At 39.0% G+C, this 12,788-nt stretch overlaps 1 long non-coding RNA gene across 2 annotated transcripts; it reads right to left on the bottom strand.

The window, feature by feature from the left end:
* Positions 1 to 394: 394 nt before the first annotated feature.
* Positions 395 to 5,134, bottom strand: LOC109204928 (uncharacterized). 2 transcript variants are annotated; one of them, XR_002064432.1, is made up of 5 exons: positions 4,563 to 5,134; positions 1,862 to 2,013; positions 1,123 to 1,243; positions 652 to 813; positions 395 to 484 (listed from the first exon to the last, which is right to left on the bottom strand). It is a non-coding gene; the product is annotated as an uncharacterized LOC109204928 (long non-coding RNA). The 2 variants fall into 2 exon arrangements; XR_002064433.1 differs by lacking the exon at positions 1,862 to 2,013.
* Between the last annotated feature and the right edge of the window lie 7,654 nt (positions 5,135 to 12,788).

Below are 12,788 nucleotides of genomic sequence, written 5' to 3'. Positions count from 1 at the left end.
ATTAATTTTAGCTCCCTGTTTACGGTCATTACAAGATCAGTATAACCATCGCTGCTGAAAAATATGTTGGTGTCATCTGCGAACAGTATGAGTTTAAGTACTTGAGAAACATCAAAAATATCATTTATGTACACATTGAAAAGTTTTGGTCCCAACACTGACCCTTGGGGAACACCACATGTAATACCAAGTTTCTCTGAATGGTAATGCCCTATGCTAACATATTGTTCCCGACCCGTTAGGTAACTTTTTAACCAGTTACCAGCTTTCCCTCGAATACCATATCTTTCCAATTTATCCAATAAAATTGAGTGATTGATTGTGTCAAAGGCCTTTTTGAGATCAACAAAAATACCAACTGCATATTTGTTTTTATCCAGTGCATTAGTAATTTCTTCTACTAACTGTCATTTTACTGTTTGGATTCACATTATCGTCATTTACAAGTCTGCCAAGTGAGCCGTCCTCTCTGGCAGCATCAACACTAAAACAAAAAGTATACAATAACAATTACACTCTGTAAAGAAAGTCATTAAGTATATTAGGTTGTAGAACGTCTGAATAACATTTTAATATTCAATTCAAATATTATTTGAATATTATAATTTGTAAACCTCATGTATTTTATCCTTTATCAAAGCAGTTACATACCATAACTGTTTTCCATTGAACTTGAAATCAAATATGAAAACCTTGAGTGCATCATGGTAAAGTTTCATTCGGTTTTCTTGTTCCTCTTTAGTTATGATTTGTCCTCTGTACTCAAAAGAAAATCTCCCTTTTGAAATGACCGACAGCTGAACACACCGCGACCTAAAGACACACATCAAAAACAAATTGGGCAATAAACTATAAACCATTTAATTAAAATCCTTCTTGTTTTTAAATATGTTTTTTTATTTGATTATATTGTATTATTTATTTTGGAACATGTAACATGTTCATAATTCCTTGGGGAAAGACAAGGAAAAAAATAGAAATATAATAATAATAATAATAAAACAAGTATAATTATATTCGTGATTATTAATTTTCTCATGCATGGTATGCTACAAAAAAACTACAAAAAACATAAAAATTTCTATTTTGAGAAGCTGACTGCATTCTTTGGAATCAACTCACCTTTAAATGAATCAATATACCTCACATCAAATCCTGCCTTGTCTTCACCTAAGGAGCAGTAATACCTAGCATCTTGTCTGGGATTTATTTTAGCTCTCCGTGGCCTTGTTGCCGCCATCCCCTGCAAAGATCAGGTATTAATGACTTTAGAAATAACACATTATACTACAAAATGTATGTAGACATAGAAATAAACAGATCGAAAAATCTATTTATGTTGGGGAGAGCTCCCCTAAAGGTTCCAAATATCTGTGTTTCCCAACAGTTCCTCCTATCTTGTATCACTGTGTGTCAGAGGCTGCATGCCCTACCTGTGGAAGTTCTGTTTCGTATATTTTATTTGGTCTAAGGTTACTGCAAATCTTAATGAGTTAATTTTCATATCCACATTTCCTTAACCTTTTATATTTCTTAAAGTTATAAATTAAAATAATGATTTAGTATGGTTGAACAATAAGCATATTTGTCCTACAGTTTTTGTTTCATTTGTAAAATATTTTCTGAAAACAGATCTCACTAGTTTTAAAACCACAAGTTTTGTGATGCTAAAACCAAAATTAATCAAACCAACAGCAACAAAATGTCAAACTTTTGCTACTAGCATGCTGGCTAGCTAAACTGTCAAAAATTAGATGCTTTGGTGTATCCGAACGTAATATAATAACCTATATTACTTTGCTTTATTGGATGAATATATTTATATAAACATCATGTGTAAGGGAATTTGTATGGTTCTCACCTGATCTTCCACGAAAGCAGTAAGATAAAAGCTGTCTCATTAAATCCTCATGTTGTGCACCTGAACTCTTTAGTGTCCTCTTCTTCTTCTGCTCTTTAAATGTTCATGGTGGTTGGCAACCAGCGTAGATGTACATTAGCGCCCCCATAGTGCTGAGGAGTGGATATCATTGGCCAAGAACAGTGGATTAACACTGGGATTCTTGCAAATAGAATGCTATGATGTAATAGAGTTAAATTGCTCTAGTGCATTCTGACATAACTCACTTGGAATATGTAGACTTAATAATACTGTATAAAATGTAATTTTTCCAAAAGACTGATATTTATGCTTCTAAATTTTTAAAGAATGAAACAAAAGTAGTAAATGGGGATGACGAGTTTTAGTAACAACTTCAAAGTTATTTGGCTAAAAGAGTTTTAAAATTCAAATAATTAACTTGGACCAAAAAGGCATATTATTGCTACAATGAGATTGGTGAATAAAAATAGATTAGACCACAGATATTTAAGTATTGCAGCAATACAATTAATTTTCATGACCTTAAGTGTTTTTTGTGATGCTTTCTTTTTCTTTTTAAATAGTAAAAACTCATGACATAATTAGGACAAAGTTTATAATGAAATAGAAAAATCTTTATTATTGTGGCTGGTCTGGGATGCTGCTGCAGGTGAGATGGACTCACCTGCATTGTATCTACAATCTGTTACAGCAACCGTATAATTATTGTAATTGTTGGACAGCGCGAGGGAACGACCGGCTCAGGTGAGCCACAGGCTGGTGCGCTAGCGGGATGGGGGTGCCGCTGGAAGCGTGGGCGGTCCCTGGAACCACCTCGTCACCAGCGCCGCTAGATCTACAGGCGAACGCCCAGGTAGTCACTTCCCCGTGGCTGGGCTGGGGCGCTGATGCTCCAAGCCGATTCCCTCGCTTGCTCATGGAGGGGGGGGGAAGGTGGCTCCCCGGTCTTAGTCGGGGGAAGAGGGTATGTGGCGGGGCGTGTTCTGCGATGCCGCTGCATGTGAGATGGACCCACCTGCACGGCATCTATAATCACACCACGCTGGCTTAAAACTTGTGCTCTGCTTGTGGTGTTGTTGGTGGTGATGTGTACGGCAGACACAAACATACCTTCCCACCCTCATACACACAACCACAAACACTCGGCCCTCACCCAACGTGGACACAGACATAAATGGACACTGTACACACAATCACACTCCCCAAACATTCTCTACATCCCAGGGCCAGGTATTCTTGCCCCGGAGGGGGAACTCATTCCCAGACCCAGATGTTGCCCTCCTCCCTGAGGTGGAAATCAAGCAGACCGTCCCCGGCTCCGCAGTGGCAGGGGGCCGCTGCAACCCAGGCCTCGATCAGATGGCCAATTCCACCTTCAGGCCCCCCCGCCCTGACAGCTGGCAGAGAGTGGGGCTCTGTGAAGACCCCATGCCTCCCTCCGCTCGCTCATATGTAGTGTTGCTGCGTGCTGTTCTAAAGTGCATTTAAAACACGGGAGGAGATGTCATCTGTTCTTTTGATATTCATCAGAACCCTGGCTGCAGCATTTTGGATCAGCTGAAGACTTTTAGTTGCATTATGTGGACTTCCTGATAGTTAAGAGTTATAGTAATGCAGCCTTGAAGTAACAAAGGCATCAACTAGTTTTTCAGCATCACTCCTGGATGGGATGTTTCTAATTTTAGCAATATTACGGAGGTGGAAGGAGGAGACCCTAGAAACCTCTTTCATGTCAGATCTAAATGACATGTCTTTGTCAAAAAATAACACAGAGGTTCTTTGCTTTATTACTGGAGGCTAATTTAATGCCATCCAGATGAAGGGACTGACCAAGTAATTTGTTTTTCTGAGCTTCTGGTCCAAAGACAACTTCTGTCTTGTCGGAATTCAAAAGGAGGAAGTTTGAAGACATCCAGGTTTTTATGTCTTCCAAGCATGCCCGTAATCTTTATAACTGATTAGGTTCATCAGGATTTAGGTGTGCATAGCTATGGAAATTTATCCCATGCTGTCTAATGATTTTACCAATAGGGAACATATATATAGTAAAAAGGATCAGTCCAAGTACAGAACCCTGTGGTACGCCACAAGTAACCATAGAGGTTGAAGAGGATTTATCATTTACGTAAACAAACCTTGAGTCTGTTGGACAAGTAAGATTTAAACCAGCCTAGTGCTGTTCCTTTGATCCCTGCAACATTTTCAAACCTTTCTATGAGAATATTGTGATTGAATGTGTCAAAAACAGCACTGAGGTCCAGTAGAACCAGAATGGTCACCAGTCCATTATCTGAGGCCATGAGAATATCATTAGTAACTTTCACCAGAGCTGTTTCAGTGCTATGATGAGCTCTAAAGCCAGATTGAAACTCTTCAAACAGGTCGTTATTGTTTAAGTGCTAACACACCTGATTGGCAACTATTACCTCAAGAATTTTAGATATGAAGGGAAGATTAGATATAGGTCTATAGTTCATTAAGTTGTCTTGATTAAAAGAGGGTTTCTTAAATAGAGGTTTAATTACAGCAACCTTAAAATCCTATGGTACGTATCCATTTTCTAAAAATAAATTCATTATATCCAAAACTGGAGCAACAATTAAAGGAAATACCGCTTTAAATAGTTTGGTTTGGGATTAGGTCTAACATGCAGGTATGTATGTAGACCATGTCTACATACCTAAATGTCATAGTTCAGCTGTGTGCAGGCAGGAACGAGGAAAAGGACCCAAAATGCAGACTCTCGGAAGACTGGAGTGAAACTCAAAAACGGCAGCTTTATTGCTGGTTGGAAAATAAAAGGCAATACAAAACTAATCCACGGGGAGACACACAGCACAGGATTAGTGCCGTTTACGACGCGACAGGGAGCACAGAAAATACAGGGCTAAAATACACAGGACATAACGAGGGGAATGAGAGGCAGGAGGTGAACACTGGTGGGAGACATCAGGGCTAACGAGACCAAGGAAGCAAAACTGAAAACACTGACATGAGACAAAGACCTTGAAAGTAAAGCAGGAAACACAAAATCACAGAGACAGACTCAGAGACATGGCTTCACACAGGGATTTGACAGAGAACACAGACAGGGGAGAGCAACAGGGGCTGTATCCCAATTCAGGGTCTGCAGCCTTAAAGGCCGCATTTTAAGTTTCAATTCAAAGGCTGCTCGAAATGTGGCCCACAAATGCGTCCTTCATTTCCCTGAATTTGAAGGATGTGGCTGTGTAGACTTCATGGCCCAACATATCCCAGAATACATAGCGCGGCGTTGGGTGTGGATAATTTTGCCGAAAAAAAACAGCGGAAGCGGGGCGGCCAAAGAGTAAACTTGGAAAAGTAAGTACTGAATATTAATTCACTTATTTATGTACAAATGTTTAATAACGAAGAACATTAAAACATTACTGTTGGCCACATGTTGGCAAAGTTATGTGACATTAGTGATGTTTGTACTTTCAGCGTTTACTTTGTTTTAAAGCCTTTACTTTAAAATATACGCCGTTCAATAGTCGACCTTAATCTTACAGAGAATGTGATGTTTTTATGGATAATTAAAGTCAGTCATATATCCACAAACACAACAAGTTGAAAGTCAGTGAATGCTGCTCAGTTTGCAGTCCTGAATATCACGGCACAAGCAGGATTCACTGCACTGTTAATGTGAGCTATGTTATATTGCTGCCTCTGTTCGGTGGTGTCGAGCCAAACGGACTTTAACGTGTGTTTGAACGTTTGTTTCACTCGTTAAGCTGAAAGAAAGAAGCTTTAATCACAGGAGTCACACATGTGTCCACTGTACCATCTGGGAACTCTTCTTGTTTAGCACTCGGAATAACACAAACACTAAATCCTCCTTCTCTTTTGCTGTTTTGTAGCAGTGTGTACACCTGAGACTGTCACCTGTCTGTCTGTCCTGCACTCTCTCTCTTTGTCTTTCTCTCTGATTGTGTAATAAAAGTATGAACATGTATTCATAAGTTACACTTGTGTTTGAATCCTGCAGCTTATCACACATTTGATTTCCATGTGTGACAACTGCAAGTGTCCAGAGTGAGGACAAACTGAGGGACCCACTGCTGCACATCATCTGTGAGGCTTTGCACCCCTGATGATCCACCAGGACAAACTCAGCAGTGTGTGAGGAAGAGGAGGAGGAAGAGCCAGCAGCAGCTGACAGATGGAGAGAATAGACAGACTGTTCCCTCTGTGTGAAGGACGCTAGAAACGGTTAAAAGAACTCATTGTCTGTCCTGAATCAGTCTGATTAGGTCATGTTCAAATAATTGTATCATTCCAGTGTTTTTAGTGTGGGAGAAAGTACTCAGGGCCTTCAAGGGAAACACTATGAAAGGCAGGAACAAGTTTAATATTCACAAACCTAAAGTATGTATCAGCAGCAGAATGGACCTCAAAATAAATGTCCATGTTTGTTTCAGTTCTAGGAAGCTTTGAGTATTTTGCATTAGTAGTACTGCTGTGTTTGTTGGATCATATTGCTGTAATTATTTCTATGCTTTATATATTCTGAGGTAAGTTGATCTATAGTGTTCCATCATATTCTATAAATATGTTATGTGTTTGTATACTTTGTGCCCAGTTTGACCCATTTAGCAGAAGTCAGCCTGTTTAAGGCTCTGATATCTATTCTGTAGGACTTAAAGCAGTTATGACATGACATGGTCTGATTTTCTCACTCAATAAAGGAATATTTAATATATCAGTCTACTCTTCATTCTATCACAAACGGTTATCACAGCTCGTACATTTTATTTTTACACATATATGTCAGCATTGAGCCAAATTTAGTAATACCAACATATTAAAAGAACAACATTTGTCTCTTATATATAATACATCGATATATACACTGTCAAAGATACTTGTCTTTGAGTGAAGATTTAAGGTGATGGGAAATATAAATAACTGCAACTTGAATCTTTACTGAAGCTCAGTATTTGACACAGAGTTCAAGTTCACTGCTGTAATAACAAGTAATGATTAATATAATAATAACTTTAATATTGGCCATATTATATTTTCATTGCCATTGCCACTTTAGTTTCATGAACAACATTAGTTAATTGTTAATTACTAACTAATTTTAAAATGACTGTTCAGTACAGAAATGAAGCCCAACAATCATGTTTTACAGTCCCGTGGTCTCAGCCTCAGATACTTATCACATCAAAGCTCATAGAAAAACAAACACATGAACAAAAACAAATGAATTTTCTCCTTTATTTCTGTCAAACAATACTGTATGAAACGTTTCCAGCGGTGAGTATCATGGTTGCTAGGCAACCTGAGCAGTGCGACGGAGCCTAGACCGTCCCATTTCACAAGCCTCTCACTTCCGACCTTAGCGGTTTTTGAGTACGCGGCCCTTGTGGACTGCTAAGGCTGCGTATTTTAAGGCTGCAGACCCTGAATTGGGATACAGCCACAGAGACAGAACACCAAACCATGATAACCGAAACATGGGAAAATAATAATCAAAACTGTACACTAAGAAAGCAGAACAACAAAGCATGGAGCAGCAAAAAACCAAAACACAGACAGCAATAAATACAAAACACACAGTGAAGGGAAAGGGTGAACACAAGACCCAGGGAACACAGATAAACGTGAAGGCAAGAGGACCTAAAACAGTGAATAAAAAATAACCACAAACTCAAAATGCTGGGTCGAGAGACCCAGGACCATGACACCTAAATGCATTGAGTTCCCACTATGTGATTGCCCAATTAGTGAGTAGTTAACGAGCAGTTCGAGGTGTACCCAATAAAGGTCACTCTTTTTTACATTTGTTTTAGAATTGCAATATCCTCTTTACACAGGGCCAGGAAAGCATTTCCCCTTGAAAAATAAGATAATAGAAAACAACCTATATTTGTATTCACTCAGGTTCTCTTCATCTAATCTGATAACAGATAAATGAGAGAACAAACCAAAAAATAAATAACTTATCAGTCAAATACTTTTTCATACCACTTTGTAAGTACGTAACTGTGAATAATTACACAAAACCTTAGTGTTTCATATAAAAGCAAAGCTTCATATGTCTTCTTTCCAACAAGGTAAAGCAGGCTTTTATTACAATTAAGTTCAACATACAGTGGTTCATTTGGTGTGGTCATTTTGGAACATTTCCCAGTTATCTAACCCACATGTGAATTGGAAGGACTGTGTAAGAATTGGCGGGACAACTACACACAAGCCTCATTATTATTCACACATGTGTGAATATTCATGAGGTCCTGCTATTACACACGCTACCACCAGGGGCACTCTTGGTGATACACAGATTTAACACAAAATCAAGTTTATATGTATTAAACCGACATCTTGCTTTTTTTTGGTTTTTTAGGGTTAGTGGACCAATAGAAACCACTCTACGTTGTTAGATTTCAGTCAAAATTAGCAGGACACCGCCTCTGTCCTGTTAATTCAAAATGTCCTTCTAGTGTGGTGTGTATTCAGACGAAATGTCCAGCTAATACATGTTTACCAACGCACACACACACACACACACACACACAATCAAATACATGCATGTAAATGCATTACAGATAAGACCACTTTTCCTTTAGTTATCTTTCACTTTCCTGCCATAACTTCTGATTCATGAAGTTTCATTCCAACTCTATCATATGCTGACTGAGTTTCTCTTTTATACACAGACTGAGCTTTACAGAATATCTTTAACTTTGTTAAAGGGGGGATTTTAATCTAAACTATGAACTTTTCCATACGCAGGTTTATCATTCCCAACATATCTGTGCCCTTATCTTACCCGATCACTAACCCTGACTTGGCAATCAGGATAAACTGTCACAGGGAGCTGTTGGTCAGCTCGCCAAGTTAAACCAGGTTATCCCAATGTCCCTATGAGCTCATATGAAAAGTGTAGCATTGTTGTCTGACTAATCACAGTTACAGTGCTGGCAGCAGAGCTTCCTTTATAAACAAAGAGAAAATCTGCTTTTTCAATAAAGTTTAAAGCTGGTGAAAATGCCGATTATGTGCTTTAATATCAAAGCTCTAACATTAAGATACAGAAGAATTTGATGGATCATAATCTGTTTAAATGTAATGTTTAATAGACAGTGTTTAATGAGAGCAAGACAAAAATAAATATAAAAACACAAACGTAAAAATTGTTTGCAGCCAACAGCATGTTAGGTTGGCAGCTTAAGTTACCATGACAATGCATCCCTGCAAGGAGTGAACAACAAACCCCAAGTTAACCCCAAAGACAAAATCCTGCTTTGCAGTGCAGCTTTAGGTGCTTTGACCTCTGAGGCTCCATTTTTAACTCCTTTTTCTCGTTTCAGGAACCTTTAGAAATACACATGTTGGAATAAACTTAAACACTTTGTAGGTGGTGTTTGTTAAATGGGGATTTGAACATTTCCAAGATAAGAATAATTCAATAAGATTTATTCTAGGACTTCTACTTAAAGCACAGGCTTTGACTGATTTCAGCTCCGGTTTATCCATCTGGCAGACATTAAGAGGATCATGGTGGATCCTCTTAATGTTTTTAGTTAGCACTGCAGAAATTCTTTTTCAGCAGTCCTTTGTGAGAATATGCCAGTCTTATGCATAATTAGCATTAGAAACAAAAAATCAATGTTCCGTTTTGAAAAAGGATAAAATGCTGCTTGAAGAAAACTATTTTGTCAGTGGTGATTAACCTTCAACAGAAAAAAGAAAACAATCAGACTTTTAGATTATCTGAAACTTGAAAAAAAATCTCTGTTAAAGTGGTGGAAATGTTTGGGGCTCTATTGAGTATTTACAGCAGACTTTGAGTACATGAGGAAAAATAGGATCAGTCATTTGTCAGCCTAATGTCTCATGACACACTCGGCAATTACAATCAACACAACTGGTGGTGGTGCTGAATAAAGCTGATGTCAAACTTTCATCATGCACACTTTAGTCAGAAATTCCCTAGATGAATACGAAGCCCCCCTAAAAGTCCCCCAAGCCAGCAGACTAGCTGAAGGATTTCCATCAGACCAGGTCTGAACAGCTGAGCTTCTAATCCTGGTCGACCTCATGTCCGGGATGGAAAATCATGACATAGTAAAAATTTTACTCCACTGTCTCAAAATGGAAAATGCAGGAAAAACAGAGTCTAAAAGCTGCATGTCTGCGCCGTGGTTTTCTGTGTGTGGGCTGCTAGCTTGGATGCTGTTCTCGTTGCTTCCTGAGGCAGAGGGGATTTTGCAAACAGTAATGCACAACAGCTGAGGGGAGGTCAGCGCAGGCTTATACCCACACTCTGCAACCTGTGAGTCAGGCTCTGAGCTCGCTTATCTGATGCATTCTTCCTCTTTGCTTTGTCGTTTTCGTGATAAGAACATTTGGTAAAAATGTTTTCTGGGAAATGGATGAAAGTACAAGCTTGGTCGTGCATAAATGACAGAACAAACCACACAGGATCTCTACCTGGTGTCGCATACAAATTTATTTCCTGTGTGTTGCACCTGGACTTTTGATGCTCATGCATCACGTCTGCTGTCTGTAGTTATATTATCGTTTTAAAGCAGCCTGAAGTGACCAGAAAGATTTTACAAAAATTATACAGTAAAAATAGACGGAGGAGAAGAGGAAGACTAATAACATTATCAGTTACAGCTACCTATACAAAAATAGTTACTGCTCTGTCCTTTGGGGTGGATGGTGGTGCCGCTGTGGATTAAGCTTGCTGCAGCACATAGGATTGGATCTCTGTGTCCTGGAAGCCGGGTCAATACCTCGGCCTCTTTGTTGTGTTTCTCACAAATCGGACAAGTCTCTTTGTGTTGTAGTTGGATACATTATTCTGTTAAGTGAGTCACTTACAATCACATGGGTGACTGTAAGGAAATAACATCTACATGAATGTCAAGACCCAAGGTGTCACTGCAGAACCTTGCAGTTTAAGGAGACTGAGATGATGTTGAATCTGTCATGGCTGATAGTGAGGAGTCAAAATACAGACACAAGACAACAAATGTATCATATGTGGATTGATAAACCCAAGTTATTAACTTTATAACATCTTTGTGTGATTGCTTTGCCTGAATGGTAACTGAAGCTAGATAATGGAAGATATATAGTACTGTGTAAATGTTTTAGGCAGGTGAGGAAAAAAAATGCTGTAAACAAAGAATGCTTTCAAAAATCAAAGTGTAAATCATTTATTTTCATCAATCAATGAAATGCAGCAAATTAACAAAAGAGAAATCCAAATCAAATGAATATTTGGTGGGAGCACCCTTTGCCTTCTTCTACACTTGCACACAGTTTTTGAAGGAACTCAGCTGGTAGGTCGTTCCAAACATTTTGGAGAATTAACCACAGATCTTCTGTGGGTGTAGGCTTCCTCACATTCTTCATGTAATCCCAGACACACTCGATGATGTTGAGATCAAGGCTCTGTGGGGGCTGTACCATCACTGCCAGTACTTCTTGTTCGTCTTTATGCTGAAGATAGCTCTTAGTGACTTTGACTGTATGTTTGGGGTCGTTGTCCTGCTGCGGAATTCATTCGGGGCAAATAAACAATCATTTATATTTCTGAAAGCATTCTTTGTTTACAGCATTTTTTCACACCTGCCTAAAACTTTTGCACAGTGCTGAATGTTAAACTTGCTTTGTAGTACAGGACACTGGAGGCTCATGAAGAAAGAACGGAAAAGAAAGAGAGCAAAGACCACAACTACTCAGATTTAAAGCCACCAAGGATCTGTTGGCAGATCAATTCACAAATGTAGCTGCATAGCAGCTGAGAGCCTTTAACCTCCAATCCTGATTGTGTTTGGCGTGAACGCCTGGTGTCTGTTTACTCCTCGGGCCCTGATATGTTAATGACCATTTATTTTAACAGCACAGTTAAACTAAATGGTCATGTTCACAAAGGTCCAGCAGCTGGTCTCCTCAGTTCCCAGATGTTTACAGACTGTTGTTAAAAAGAAGGAGGGGATGCTACACGGCGAGAAACAACACGGCCCTGTCCAAACTTTTTTGAGACTGCCATCAGATTCATAATGAGCTCACGTGTTTTTGTGAAATTTTACATTTTCTCAGTTTAAACATTTGATATGTGTTTTTTAATTATATGTTCTATTACAGCGCTGTCCGACAATATTTCACGGACCAGCCTTTAAGGTGTTGCGGATAAATATAACAAGCCAAAAAAAAAAAAAAAACCACACATGGGAAAAGACCCAGGGAAACAGAGTTAACGATAAAATAAAAATGATAAAAACCCTGAAAAACATAAAAGTCACCGAGCCTCAACTCTCACGAACCGGTACCGGTCCAGGGCCCGGGGGTTGGGGACCGCAGCTCTATTGTGAATAAATCAAAAAAGTTGGATGTCAGGTGTAGCTGGTGGTTATGTTAAGTCACAGTTTTCTGTGCTTTCATTTCTGATTTTGCAAACTCATTGTCTGTGTGGAATTAAGTGTCTATATATCGCACCAATAAAGCTATTGTTTTTTTTTATATGTATACTAATATTAAGTAATCATGCTTGACAGTAGGAATTTGGGTAGATCTGCAGAGATGTGAGTCATCAGAACAAACTGTTAAAAAAGGCTACGTGTCAGGTTCTGTTTGTCAGCAACACTGTCTGACGTATTTGAGTCGTGTAGGAACAAGAGTGGGGAAAAACGTGTGAGACACAAACGTCGAGGTAAGCATACATTTACAGCAAGCGACAGAAAGGGTGCAAAGATACCTGTCCACTGTGGTTATTTGCACCTTTTTTTTGTCAAGAGTGTCTTACACACAAGCAGACACAGACGCAGAGGAAAAAAACACCTGTCTCCTGCTGTTAGCAATACTTACATCTAACACATGGTTAGCTGTGTCCAGAGCAGCAGAGCCCGCGCACTGTTCCTGG

This window comes from Oreochromis niloticus, linkage group LG14, assembly GCF_001858045.2.
Source record: "Oreochromis niloticus isolate F11D_XX linkage group LG14, O_niloticus_UMD_NMBU, whole genome shotgun sequence".
NCBI classification, from domain to species: Eukaryota; Metazoa; Chordata; class Actinopteri; order Cichliformes; family Cichlidae; genus Oreochromis; species Oreochromis niloticus.
Note: the sequence above shows the minus strand (reverse complement) of the source record. Positions and strands in the feature narration are given on the sequence as shown.